Below are 13,470 nucleotides of genomic sequence, written 5' to 3' on the forward strand. Positions count from 1 at the left end.
CCTCTAAATATTGACGGTTGAAAATCCCCTAAAATAAAATAAACCACATTCCAAATATTTCGAACGGGTTGAAAATCCCCTGAAATATACAAGTTCGAATTCTACGGGTTGAAAATCCCAGAAATAATACAAGTCCCATCTTCCAACGGGTTGAAACTCCCCTGAAATAATTCTAATTCTCAAGCGGGTTGAAATTCCCTTTAAATTTCAAGTCCAATGGGTTGAAACTCCCCTAAAATTTGACGGGTTGAAATTCCCTTAAATAATACAAAATCAATTCCCTTTCAATCGGGTTGAAATCCCATTCAAATATTCAAAGTCCAATGGTTGAAATCCCCTGAAATATGACGGTTGAAATTCCCTTGAAATAATACAAAATTCGTTTTCCTAGTACGGTCCAATTTCCAAATCGTGAGCGGGTTGAAATTCCCTTCAAATAAGTCAACTTTCCAATAGATCGAAATATTCTTTTTCGACATCCCAAGTTCTAGTACAAGAGCAACTTTCACAAAGAATGAACGCTCCTCTCAACATTTCCAACGGGTTGCAAATCTCGAATACAAGTACAAAACCAAAATCCCCGATCTTCGGAGTGACACTTAGAGTCAAGTCTAGGTCTCCTCATGCATGCATGTCATTCATGTGTCGGGGAGTCTTCTAAAAAAGATCTGGTGTGTTCTAACTAGGAGTCCGAAGATCCTGTGGGTTCGTCGAAGAGGAGAAAGGTGAAAAGAATCCATCAGCCCTAGCTTCCTCATAGCCGTCATCGAACGAGCAGCAGTTCATCTCCTACAAATAAAACTCCCAGCCCCATTCAGAAACAATCCAATGTCTGCCTCCGATCAACTCGCTCAACTCCTAGCGGCTTTTTCCAGCCTCATGCCAATGTGGAGAGCATAAGCACCGATTGGTTGTCGTGGAACAGGGCGCAGCCTGATGACTAACCAGAAGATCGAGAGTCTTGTCAGTAAGGTTACCAATCAAGAGAACTACTTTGACACTCAATGGAGGCAACCTCAAGGGAAGGCTAATCTGCCAGACAGTTCTCCGCCAATGACATTCCAAAGTTGAAATTAACTGACAATCCCAAGTACCATCTCAAGATTTCAGAGCTACATGGCCATCAAGGGTCGAACTCGAGCTATACCCGGTAGTATTCCTATGTCTCTGGAACCTGTCTGCCAAAGTGGTACTATTCACTCAAGGAACATCACAACTACATTGGAGGAAGTTGCTCGAGCATTCATGGAGCATATCAACCCAACATCAACTTCAAACCACTCTAAGGGATCTAGAAGTTCTCAGGCAAGGGCCTCAGGAGGCTTTACTACTTACCTCAACCGATGGAGGGAAATGGCATCGCAAATGGTAACCCGGCCCTCCGAGAGAGAATTAGTCAAGATTTCATTGCCGTCTTCTTCCAAAGTACAATGCTCACTGAAGTATCTAGGCTTAGAAAGCTTCAAGAGAACCTACGACATTGGGGTCGAACATAGAGGATACCTAATGAAAGCACCCGCAGCCCCAGCTCCACAAACTGACAAGTGGAAGGGAAAGAGACCTGAGACAACACACAAAGTTCATGAGGTTAACGCCCTAGAGGCTCCTCAAGGGCCAAAGTCAAACAACTTCAAAAGCAATGCTAATCAGCTCAACTATCAAGGCAGGCCCCAAAGAGTCTTCACCAACCTCGGGATGTCGCGTACAGTGAGGCATTCGATCGGCTGGTCGAAAAACAAGTCATAGCACCAATCAGACCTACACCCGATCCTCCAGTTGACAAAATATCTAAGAGTTGACAAAATATCTAATAGCACCAATCAGACCTACACCCGATCCTACACTCCAAGTCCACGGCGGCATAAATGCCGGACTTTCAAGTTCCCCAAATTCAATGTCTCAATCCACGGCGACATAATGCCGGATTTTTCCAATACGAAGCTTCATGTTCTACATACAAATGCGTCCTTTTCCATTTCAAATTCAAACTTCGAGTCAAATTCAAATTCCAACGGGTTGAAAATCCCCTGAAATAATACAAGTTCGAATTCTACGGGTTTGAAAATCCCCTGAAATAATACAAATTCCAATGGGTGAATTCCCTTCAAATACTCCAATTCCAATGGGTTGAGATTTCCCTAAAATATTGACGGGTGAAAATCCCCTAAAATAAAATAAACCCATTCCAATATTTCGAACGGGTTGAAAATCCCCAAATAATACGTCCACTCTCCAACGGGTTGAAACTCCCCTGAAATAATTCCAATTCTCAAGCGGGTTGAATTCCGTTAAATATTCTAAGTCCAATTGGTTGAAACTCCCTAAAAATTGACGGTTTGAAATTCCCTTTAAATAATACAAAATAAATTCCCTTTTCAATCGGGTTGAAATCCCCTTCAAATATTCAAAGTCCCATGGGTTGAAATCCCCCTGAAATATTGACGGGTTGAAATTCCCTTGAAATAATACAATGCGGTTTCCTAGTACGAGTCCAATTTCCAAATTCGTGAGCGGGTTGAAATTCCCTTCAAATAAGTCAACTTTCCAATAGATCGAAATATTCTTTTCGACATCCCAAGTTCTAGTACAGAGCCAACTTTCACAAAAGAATGAACGCTCCTCTCAAACATTCCAACGGGTTTGCAAATCTCGAATACAAGTACAAAATCCAAAATCCCGAATCTTCGGAGTGACACTTAGAGTCAAGTCTAGGTCTCACTCATGCATGCATTCATATCATGTGTCGGGGAGTCAAAGTTCTAAAATCATCTGGTGTGTTCTAACTAGGAGTCCGAAGATCCTGTGGGTTCGTCGAAGAGGAGAAAGGTTGAAAAGAAATCCATCAGCCCTAGCTTCCCTCATAGCCGTCATCGAACGAGCAGCCAGTTCATCTCCTACAAATAAAACTCCCAGCCCCATTCAAGAAACAATCCAAATGTCTGCCTCCGATCAACTCGCTCAACTCCTAGCGGCTTTTTCCAGCCTCAGTGCCAATGTGGAGAGCATAAGCAACCGATTGGGTGTCGTGGAACAGGGCGCGCCCACTGATGACTTACCAAGAAGATCGAGAGTCTTGTCAGTAAGGTTACCAATCAAGAAACTACTTGACACCTCAATGGAGGACAACTCAAGGGGAAGGCTAATCTGCCAGACAAGTTTCCGCCAATGACATTCCAAAGTTGAAATTAACTGACAATCCAAGTACCATCTCAAGAATTTCAGAGCTACAATGGCCATCAAAGGGGTCGAACTCGAGCTATACCCGGTAGTATTCCCTATGTCTCTGGAACCTGTCTGCCAAAGTGGTACTATTCACTCAAGGAACATCAAACAAATACATGGGAGGAAGTTGCTCGAGCATTCATGGAGCAATATCAACCCAACATTCAACTTCAAACCACTCTAAGGGAACTAGAAGTTCTCAGGCAAGGGCCTCAGGAGGCTTACTACTTACCTCAACCGATGGAGGGAAATGGCATCGCAATGGTAACCCGGCCCTCCGAGAGAGAATTAGTCAAGATTTTCATGCCGGTCTTCTTCCAAAGTACAATGCTCACTTGAAGTATCTAGGCTTAGAAAGCTTCAAGAGAACCTACGACATTGGGGTCGACATAGAGGATGACCTAATGAAAGCACCCGCAGGCCCCAGCTCCACAAACTGACAAGTGGAAGGAAAGAGACCTGAGACCACACACAAAGTCATGAGGGTTAACGCCTAGAGGCTCCTCAAGGGCCAAAGTCAAACAACTTCAAAAGCAATGCTAATCAGCTCAACTATCAAGGCAGGCCCAAAGAGTCTTCACAAACTCGGGATGTCGTACAATGAGGCATTCGATCGGCTGGTCGAAAAACAAGTCATAGCACCAATCAGACCTACACCGATCCTCCAGTTGACAAATATCTAAGAGTTGACAAAATATCTAATAGCACCAATCAGACCTACACCCGATCCTACACTCCAAGTCCACGGCGGCATAATGCCGGACTTTCAAGTTCCCCAAATTCAATGTCTCAAATCCACGGCGACATAATGCCGGATTTTTCCAAATACGAAGGCTTCATGTTCTACATACAAAATGCGTCCTTTTCCATTTCAAAATTCAACTTCGAGTCAAATTCAAATTCCAACGGGTTGAAAATCCCCTGAAATAATACAAGTTCGAATTCTACGGGTTGAAAATCCCCTGAAATAATACAAATTCCAATGGGTTGAATTCCCTTCAAATACTCCAATTCCAATGGGTTGAGATTTCCCTAAAATATTGACGGGTTGAAAATCCCCTAAAATAAAATAAACCCCATTCCAAATATTTCGAACGGGTTGAAAATCCCCAGAAATAATACAAGTCCAATCTTCCAACGGGTTGAAACTCCCCTGAAATAATTCCAATTCTCAAGCGGGTTGAAATTCCCTTTAAATATTCTAAGTCCAATTGGTTGAAACTCCCCTAAAAAATTTGACGGGTTGAAATTCCCTTTAAATAATACAAAATCAATTCCCTTTCAATCGGGTTGAAATCCCCTTCAAATATTCAAAGTCCAATGGGTTGAAATCCCCCTGAAATATTGACGGGTTGAAATTCCCTTGAAATAATACAAAATTCGTTTTCCTAGTACGAGTCCAATTTCCAAATTCGTGAGCGGGTTGAAATTCCCTTCAAATAAGTCAACTTTCCAATAGATCGAAATATTCTTTTTCGACATCCCAAGTTCTAGTACAAGAGCCAACTTTCACAAAAGAATGAACGCTCCTCTCAAACATTTCCAACGGGTTGCAAATCTCGAATACAAGTACAAAATCCAAAATCCCGAATCTTCGGAGTGACACTTAGAGTCAAGTCTAGGTCTCACTCATTGCATGCATGTCATATCATGTGTCGGGGAGTCCAAGTTCTAAAATCATCTGGTGTGTTCTAACTAGGAGTCCGAAGATCCTGTGGGTTCGTCGAAGAGGAGAAAGGTTGAAAAGAAATCCATCAGCCCTAGCTTCCCTCATAGCCGTCATCGAACGAGCAGCCAGTTCATCTCCTACAAATAAAACTCCCAGCCCCATTCAAGAAACAATCCAAATGTCTGCCTCCGATCAACTCGCTCAACTCCTAGCGGCTTTTCCAGCCTCAGTGCCAATGTGGAGAGCATAAGCAACCGATTGGGTGTCGTGGAACAGGGCGCGCCCACTGATGACTTAACCAAGAAGATCGAGAGTCTTGTCAGTAAGGTTACCAATCAAGAGAACTACTTTGACACCTCAATGGAGGACAACCTCAAGGGGAAGGCTAATCTGCCAGACAAGTTCTCCGCCAATGACATTCCAAAGTTGAAATTAACTGACAATCCCAAGTACCATCTCAAGAATTTCATAGCTACAATGGCCATCAAAGGGGTCGAACTCGAGCTATACCCGGTAGTATTCCCTATGTCTCTGGAACCTGTCTGCCAAAAGTGGTACTATTCACTCAAGGAACATCAAACAAATACATGGGAGGAAGTTGCTCGAGCATTCATGGAGCAATATCAACCCAACATTCAACTTCAAACCACTCTAAGGGATACTAGAAGTTCTCAGGCAAGGGCCTCAGGAGGCTTTACTACTTACCTCAACCGATGGAGGGAAATGGCATCGCAAATGGTAACCCGGCCCTCCGAGAGAGAATTAGTCAAGATTTTCATTGCCGGTCTTCTTCCAAAGTACAATGCTCACTTGAAGTATCTAGGCTTAGAAAGCTTCAAGAGAACCTACGACATTGGGGTCGACATAGAGGATGACCTAATGAAAGCACCCGCAGCCCCAGCTCCACAAACTGACAAGTGGAAGGGAAAGAGACCTGAGACAACACACAAAGTTCATGAGGTTAACGCCCTAGAGGCTCCTCAAGGGCCAAAGTCAAACAACTTCAAAAGCAATGCTAATCAGCTCAACTATCAAGGCAGGCCCCAAAGAGTCTTCACAAACCTCGGGATGTCGTACAGTGAGGCATTCGATCGGCTGGTCGAAAAACAAGTCATAGCACCAATCAGACCTACACCCGATCCTCCAGTTGACAAAATATCTAAGAGTTGACAAAATATCTAATAGCACCAATCAGACCTACACCCGATCCTACACTCCAAGTCCACGGCGGCATAATGCCGGACTTTCAAGTTCCCCAAATTCAATGTCTCAAATCCACGGCGACATAATGCCGGATTTTTCCAAATACGAAGCTTCATGTTCTACATACAAAATGCGTCCTTTTCCATTTCAAAATTCAAACTTCGAGTCAAATTCAAATTCCAACGGGTTGAAAATCCCCTGAAATAATACAAGTTCGAATTCTACGGGTTGAAAATCCCCTGAAATAATACAAATTCCAATGGGTTGAAATTCCCTTCAAATACTCCAATTCCAATGGGTTGAGATTTCCCTAAAATATTGACGGGTTGAAAATCCCCTAAAATAAAATAAACCCCATTCCAAATATTTCGAACGGGTTGAAAATCCCCTGAAATAATACAAGTTCGAATTCTACGGGTTGAAAATCCCCAGAAATAATACAAGTCCAATCTTCCAACGGGTTGAAACTCCCCTGAACTAATTCCAATTCTCAAGCGGGTTGAAATTCCCTTTAAATATTCTAAGTCCAATGGGTTGAAACTCCCCTAAAAAATTTGACGGGTTGAAATTCCCTTTAAATAATACAAAATCAATTCCCTTTCAATCGGGTTGAAATCCCCTTCAAATATTCAAAGTCCAATGGGTTGAAATCCCCCTGAAATATTGACGGGTTGAAATTCCCTTGAAATAATACAAAATTCGTTTTCCTAGTACGAGTCCAATTTCCAAATTCGTGAGCGGGTTGAAATTCCCTTCAAATAAGTCAACTTTCCAATAGATCGAAATATTCTTTTTCGACATCCCAAGTTCTAGTACAAGAGCCAACTTTCACAAAAGAATGAACGCTCCTCTCAAACATTTCCAACGGGTTGCAAATCTCGAATACAAGTACAAAATCCAAAATCCCGAATCTTCGGAGTGACACTTAGAGTCAAGTCTAGGTCTCACTCATTGCATGCATGTCATATCATGTGTCGGGGAGTCCAAGTTCTAAAATCATCTGGTGTGTTCTAACTAGGAGTCCGAAGATCCTGTGGGTTCGTCGAAGAGGAGAAAGGTTGAAAAGAAATCCATCAGCCCTAGCTTCCCTCATAGCCGTCATCGAACGAGCAGCCAGTTCATCTCCTACAAATAAAACTCCCAGCCCCATTCAAGAAACAATCCAAATGTCTGCCTCCGATCAACTCGCTCAACTCCTAGCGGCTTTTTCCAGCCTCAGTGCCAATGTGGAGAGCATAAGCAACCGATTGGGTGTCGTGGAACAGGGCGCGCCCACTGATGACTTAACCAAGAAGATCGAGAGTCTTGTCAGTAAGGTTACCAATCAAGAGAACTACTTTGACACCTCAATGGAGGACAACCTCAAGGGGAAGGCTAATCTGCCAGACAAGTTCTCCGCCAATGACATTCCAAAGTTGAAATTAACTGACAATCCCAAGTACCATCTCAAGAATTTCAGAGCTACAATGGCCATCAAAGGGGTCGAACTCGAGCTATACCCGGTAGTATTCCCTATGTCTCTGGAACCTGTCTGCCAAAAGTGGTACTATTCACTCAAGGAACATCAAACAAATACATGGGAGGAAGTTGCTCGAGCATTCATGGAGCAATATCAACCCAACATTCAACTTCAAACCACTCTAAGGGAACTAGAAGTTCTCAGGCAAGGGCCTCAGGAGGCTTTACTACTTACCTCAACCGATGGAGGGAAATGGCATCGCAAATGGTAACCCGGCCCTCCGAGAGAGAATTAGTCAAGATTTTCATTGCCGGTCTTCTTCCAAAGTACAATGCTCACTTGAAGTATCTAGGCTTAGAAAGCTTCAAGAGAACCTACGACATTGGGGTCGACATAGAGGATGACCTAATGAAAGCACCCGCAGCCCCAGCTCCACAAACTGACAAGTGGAAGGGAAAGAGACCTGAGACAACACACAAAGTTCATGAGGTTAACGCCCTAGAGGCTCCTCAAGGGCCAAAGTCAAACAACTTCAAAAGCAATGCTAATCAGCGCAACTATTAAGGCAGGCCCCAAAGAGTCTTCACAAACCTCGGGATGTCGTACAGTGAGGCATTCGATCGGCTGGTCGAAAAACAAGTCATAGCACCAATCAGACCTACACCCGATCCTCCAGTTGACAAAATATCTAAGAGTTGACAAAATATCTAATAGCACCAATCAGACCTACACCCGATCCTACACTCCAAGTCCACGGCGGCATAATGCCGGACTTTCAAGTTCCCCAAATTCAATGTCTCAAATCCACCGCGACATAATGCCGGATTTTTCCAAATACGAAGCTTCATGTTCTACATACAAAATGCGTCCTTTTCCATTTCAAAATTCAAACTTCGAGTCAAATTCAAATTCCAACGGGTTGAAAATCCCCTGAAATAATACAAGTTCGAATTCTACGGGTTGAAAATCCCCTGAAATAATACAAATTCCAATGGGTTGAAATTCCCTTCAAATACTCCAATTCCAATGGGTTGAGATTTCCCTAAAATATTGACGGGTTGAAAATCCCCTAAAATAAAATAAACCCCATTCCAAATATTTCGAACGGGTTGAAAATCCCCTGAAATAATACAAGTTCGAATTCTACGGGTTGAAAATCCCCAGAAATAATACAAGTCCAATCTTCCAACGGGTTGAAACTCCCCTGAAATAATTCCAATTCTCAAGCGGGTTGAAATTCCCTTTAAATATTCTAAGTCCAATGGGTTGAAACTCCCCTAAAAAATTTGACGGGTTGAAATTCCCTTTAAATAATACAAAATCAATTCCCTTTCAATCGGGTTGAAATCCCCTTCAAATATTCAAAGTCCAATGGGTTGAAATCCCCCTGAAATATTGACGGGTTGAAATTCCCTTGAAATAATACAAAATTCGTTTTCCTAGTACGAGTCCAATTTCCAAATTCGTGAGCGGGTTGAAATTCCCTTCAAATAAGTCAACTTTCCAATAGATCGAAATATTCTTTTTCGACATCCCAAGTTCTAGTACAAGAGCCAACTTTCACAAAAGAATGAACGCTCCTCTCAAACATTTCCAACGGGTTGCAAATCTCGAATACAAGTACAAAATCTAAAATCCCGAATCTTCGGAGTGACACTTAGAGTCAAGTCTAGGTCTCACTCATTGCATGCATGTCATATCATGTGTCGGGGAGTCCAAGTTCTAAAATCATCTGGTGTGTTCTAACTAGGAGTCCGAAGATCCTGTGGGTTCGTCGAAGAGGAGAAAGGTTGAAAAGAAATCCATCAGCCCTAGCTTCCCTCATAGCCGTCATCGAACGAGCAGCCAGTTCATCTCCTACAAATAAAACTCCCAGCCCCATTCAAGAAACAATCCAAATGTCTGCCTCCGATCAACTCGCTCAACTCCTAGCGGCTTTTTCCAGCCTCAGTGCCAATGTGGAGAGCATAAGCAACCGATTGGGTGTCGTGGAACAGGGCGCGCCCACTGATGACTTAACCAAGAAGATCGAGAGTCTTGTCAGTAAGGTTACCAATCAAGAGAACTACTTTGACACCTCAATGGAGGACAACCTCAAGGGGAAGGCTAATCTGCCAGACAAGTTCTCCGCCAATGACATTCCAAAGTTGAAATTAACTGACAATCCCAAGTACCATCTCAAGAATTTCAGAGCTACAATGGCCATCAAAGGGGTCGAACTCGAGCTATACCCGGTAGTATTCCCTATGTCTCTGGAACCTGTCTGCCAAAAGTGGTACTATTCACTCAAGGAACATCAAACAAATACATGGGAGGAAGTTGCTCGAGCATTCATGGAGCAATATCAACCCAACATTCAACTTCAAACCACTCTAAGGGAACTAGAAGTTCTCAGGCAAGGGCCTCAGGAGGCTTTACTACTTACCTCAACCGATGGAGGGAAATGGCATCGCAAATGGTAACCCGGCCCTCCGAGAGAGAATTAGTCAAAATTTTCATTGCCGGTCTTCTTCCAAAGTACAATGCTCACTTGAAGTATCTAGGCTTAGAAAGCTTCAAGAGAACCTACGACATTGGGGTCGACATAGAGGATGACCTAATGAAAGCACCCGCAGCCCCAGCTCCACAAACTGACAAGTGGAAGGGAAAGAGACCTGAGACAACACACAAAGTTCATGAGGTTAACGCCCTAGAGGCTCCTCAAGGGCCAAAGTCAAACAACTTCAAAAGCAATGCTAATCAGCGCAACTATTAAGGCAGGCCCCAAAGAGTCTTCACAAACCTCGGGATGTCGTACAGTGAGGCATTCGATCGGCTGGTCGAAAAACAAGTCATAGCACCAATCAGACCTACACCCGATCCTCCAGTTGACAAAATATCTAAGAGTTGACAAAATATCTAATAGCACCAAGCAGACCTACACCCGATCCTACACTCCAAGTCCACGGCGGCATAATGCCGGACTTTCAAGTTCCCCAAATTCAATGTCTCAAATCCACGGCGACATAATGCCGGATTTTTCCAAATACGAAGCTTCATGTTCTACATACAAAATGCGTCCTTTTCCATTTCAAAATTCAAACTTCGAGTCAAATTCAAATTCCAACGGGTTGAAAATCCCCTGAAATAATACAAGTTCGAATTCTACGGGTTGAAAATCCCCTGAAATAATACAAATTCCAATGGGTTGAAATTCCCTTCAAATACTCCAATTCCAATGGGTTGAGATTTCCCTAAAATATTGACGGGTTGAAAATCCCCTAAAATAAAATAAACCCCATTCCAAATATTTCGAACGGGTTGAAAATCCCCTGAAATAATACAAGTTCGAATTCTACGGGTTGAAAATCCCCAGAAATAATACAAGTCCAATCTTCCAACGGGTTGAAACTCCCCTGAAATAATTCCAATTCTCAAGCGGGTTGAAATTCCCTTTAAATATTCTAAGTCCAATGGGTTGAAACTCCCCTAAAAAATTTGACGGGTTGAAATTCCCTTTAAATAATACAAAATCAATTCCCTTTCAATCGGGTTGAAATCCCCTTCAAATATTCAAAGTCCAATGGGTTGAAATCCCCCTGAAATATTGACGGGTTGAAATTCCCTTGAAATAATACAAAATTCGTTTTCCTAGTACGAGTCCAATTTCCTAAATTCGTGAGCGGGTTGAAATTCCCTTCAAATAAGTCAACTTTCCAATAGATCGAAATATTCTTTTTCGACATCCCAAGTTCTAGTACAAGAGCCAACTTTCACAAAAGAATGAACGCTCCTCTCAAACATTTCCAACGGGTTGCAAATCTCGAATACAAGTACAAAATCCAAAATCCCGAATCTTCGGAGTGACACTTAGAGTCAAGTCTAGGTCTCACTCATTGCATGCATGTCATATCATGTGTCGGGGAGTCCAAGTTCTAAAATCATCTGGTGTGTTCTAACTAGGAGTCCGAACATCCTGTGGGTTCGTCGAAGAGGAGAAAGGTTGAAAAGAAATCCATCAGCCCTAGCTTCCCTCATAGCCGTCATCGAACGAGCAGCCAGTTCATCTCCTACAAATAAAACTCCCAGCCCCATTCAAGAAACAATCCAAATGTCTGCCTCCGATCAACTCGCTCAACTCCTAGCGGCTTTTTCCAGCCTCAGTGCCAATGTGGAGAGCATAAGCAACCGATTGGGTGTCGTGGAACAGGGCGCGCCCACTGATGACTTAACCAAGAAGATCGAGAGTCTTGTCAGTAAGGTTACCAATCAAGAGAACTACTTTGACACCTCAATGGAGGACAACCTCAAGGGGAAGGCTAATCTGCCAGACAAGTTCTCCGCCAATGACATTCCAAAGTTGAAATTAACTGACAATCCCAAGTACCATCTCAAGAATTTCAGAGCTACAATGGCCATCAAAGGGGTCGAACTCGAGCTATACCCGGTAGTATTCCCTATGTCTCTGGAACCTGTCTGCCAAAAGTGGTACTATTCACTCAAGGAACATCAAACAAATACATGGGAGGAAGTTGCACGAGCATTCATGGAGCAATATCAACCCAACATTCAACTTCAAACCACTCTAAGGGAACTAGAAGTTCTCAGGCAAGGGCCTCAGGAGGCTTTACTACTTACCTCAACCGATGGAGGGAAATGGCATCGCAAATGGTAACCCGGCCCTCCGAGAGAGAATTAGTCAAGATTTTCATTGCCGGTCTTCTTCCAAAGTACAATGCTCACTTGAAGTATCTAGGCTTAGAAAGCTTCAAGAGAACCTACGACATTGGGGTCGACATAGAGGATGACCTAATGAAAGCACCCGCAGCCCCAGCTCCACAAACTGACAAGTGGAAGGGAAAGAGACCTGAGACAACACACAAAGTTCATGAGGTTAACGCCCTAGAGGCTCCTCAAGGGCCAAAGTCAAACAACTTCAAAAGCAATGCTAATCAGCGCAACTATTAAGGCAGGCCCCAAAGAGTCTTCACAAACCTCGGGATGTCGTACAGTGAGGCATTCGATCGGCTGGTCGAAAAACAAGTCATAGCACCAATCAGACCTACACCCGATCCTCCAGTTGACAAAATATCTAAGAGTTGACAAAATATCTAATAGCACCAATCAGACCTACACCCGATCCTACACTCCAAGTCCACGGCGGCATAATGCCGGACTTTCAAGTTCCCCAAATTCAATGTCTCAAATCCACCGCGACATAATGCCGGATTTTTCCAAATACGAAGCTTCATGTTCTACATACAAAATGCGTCCTTTTCCATTTCAAAATTCAAACTTCGAGTCAAATTCAAATTCCAACGGGTTGAAAATCCCCTGAAATAATACAAGTTCGAATTCTACGGGTTGAAAATCCCCTGAAATAATACAAATTCCAATGGGTTGAAATTCCCTTCAAATACTCCAATTCCAATGGGTTGAGATTTCCCTAAAATATTGACGGGTTGAAAATCCCCTAAAATAAAATAAACCCCATTCCAAATATTTCGAACGGGTTGAAAATCCCCTGAAATAATACAAGTTCGAATTCTACGGGTTGAAAATCCCCAGAAATAATACAAGTCCAATCTTCCAACGGGTTGAAACTCCCCTGAAATAATTCCAATTCTCAAGCGGGTTGAAATTCCCTTTAAATATTCTAAGTCCAATGGGTTGAAACTCCCCTAAAAAATTTGACGGGTTGAAATTCCCTTTAAATAATACAAAATCAATTCCCTTTCAATCGGGTTGAAATCCCCTTCATATATTCAAAGTCCAATGGGTTGAAATCCCCCTGAAATATTGACGGGTTGAAATTCCCTTGAAATAATACAAAATTCGTTTTCCTAGTACGAGTCCAATTTCCAAATTCGTGAGCGGGTTGAAATTCCCTTCAAATAAGTCAACTTTCCAATAGATCGAAATATTCTTTTTCGACATC

This window comes from Spinacia oleracea, chromosome 6 (assembly GCF_020520425.1).
Source record: "Spinacia oleracea cultivar Varoflay chromosome 6, BTI_SOV_V1, whole genome shotgun sequence".
Taxonomy (NCBI): Eukaryota; Viridiplantae; Streptophyta; class Magnoliopsida; order Caryophyllales; family Amaranthaceae; genus Spinacia; species Spinacia oleracea.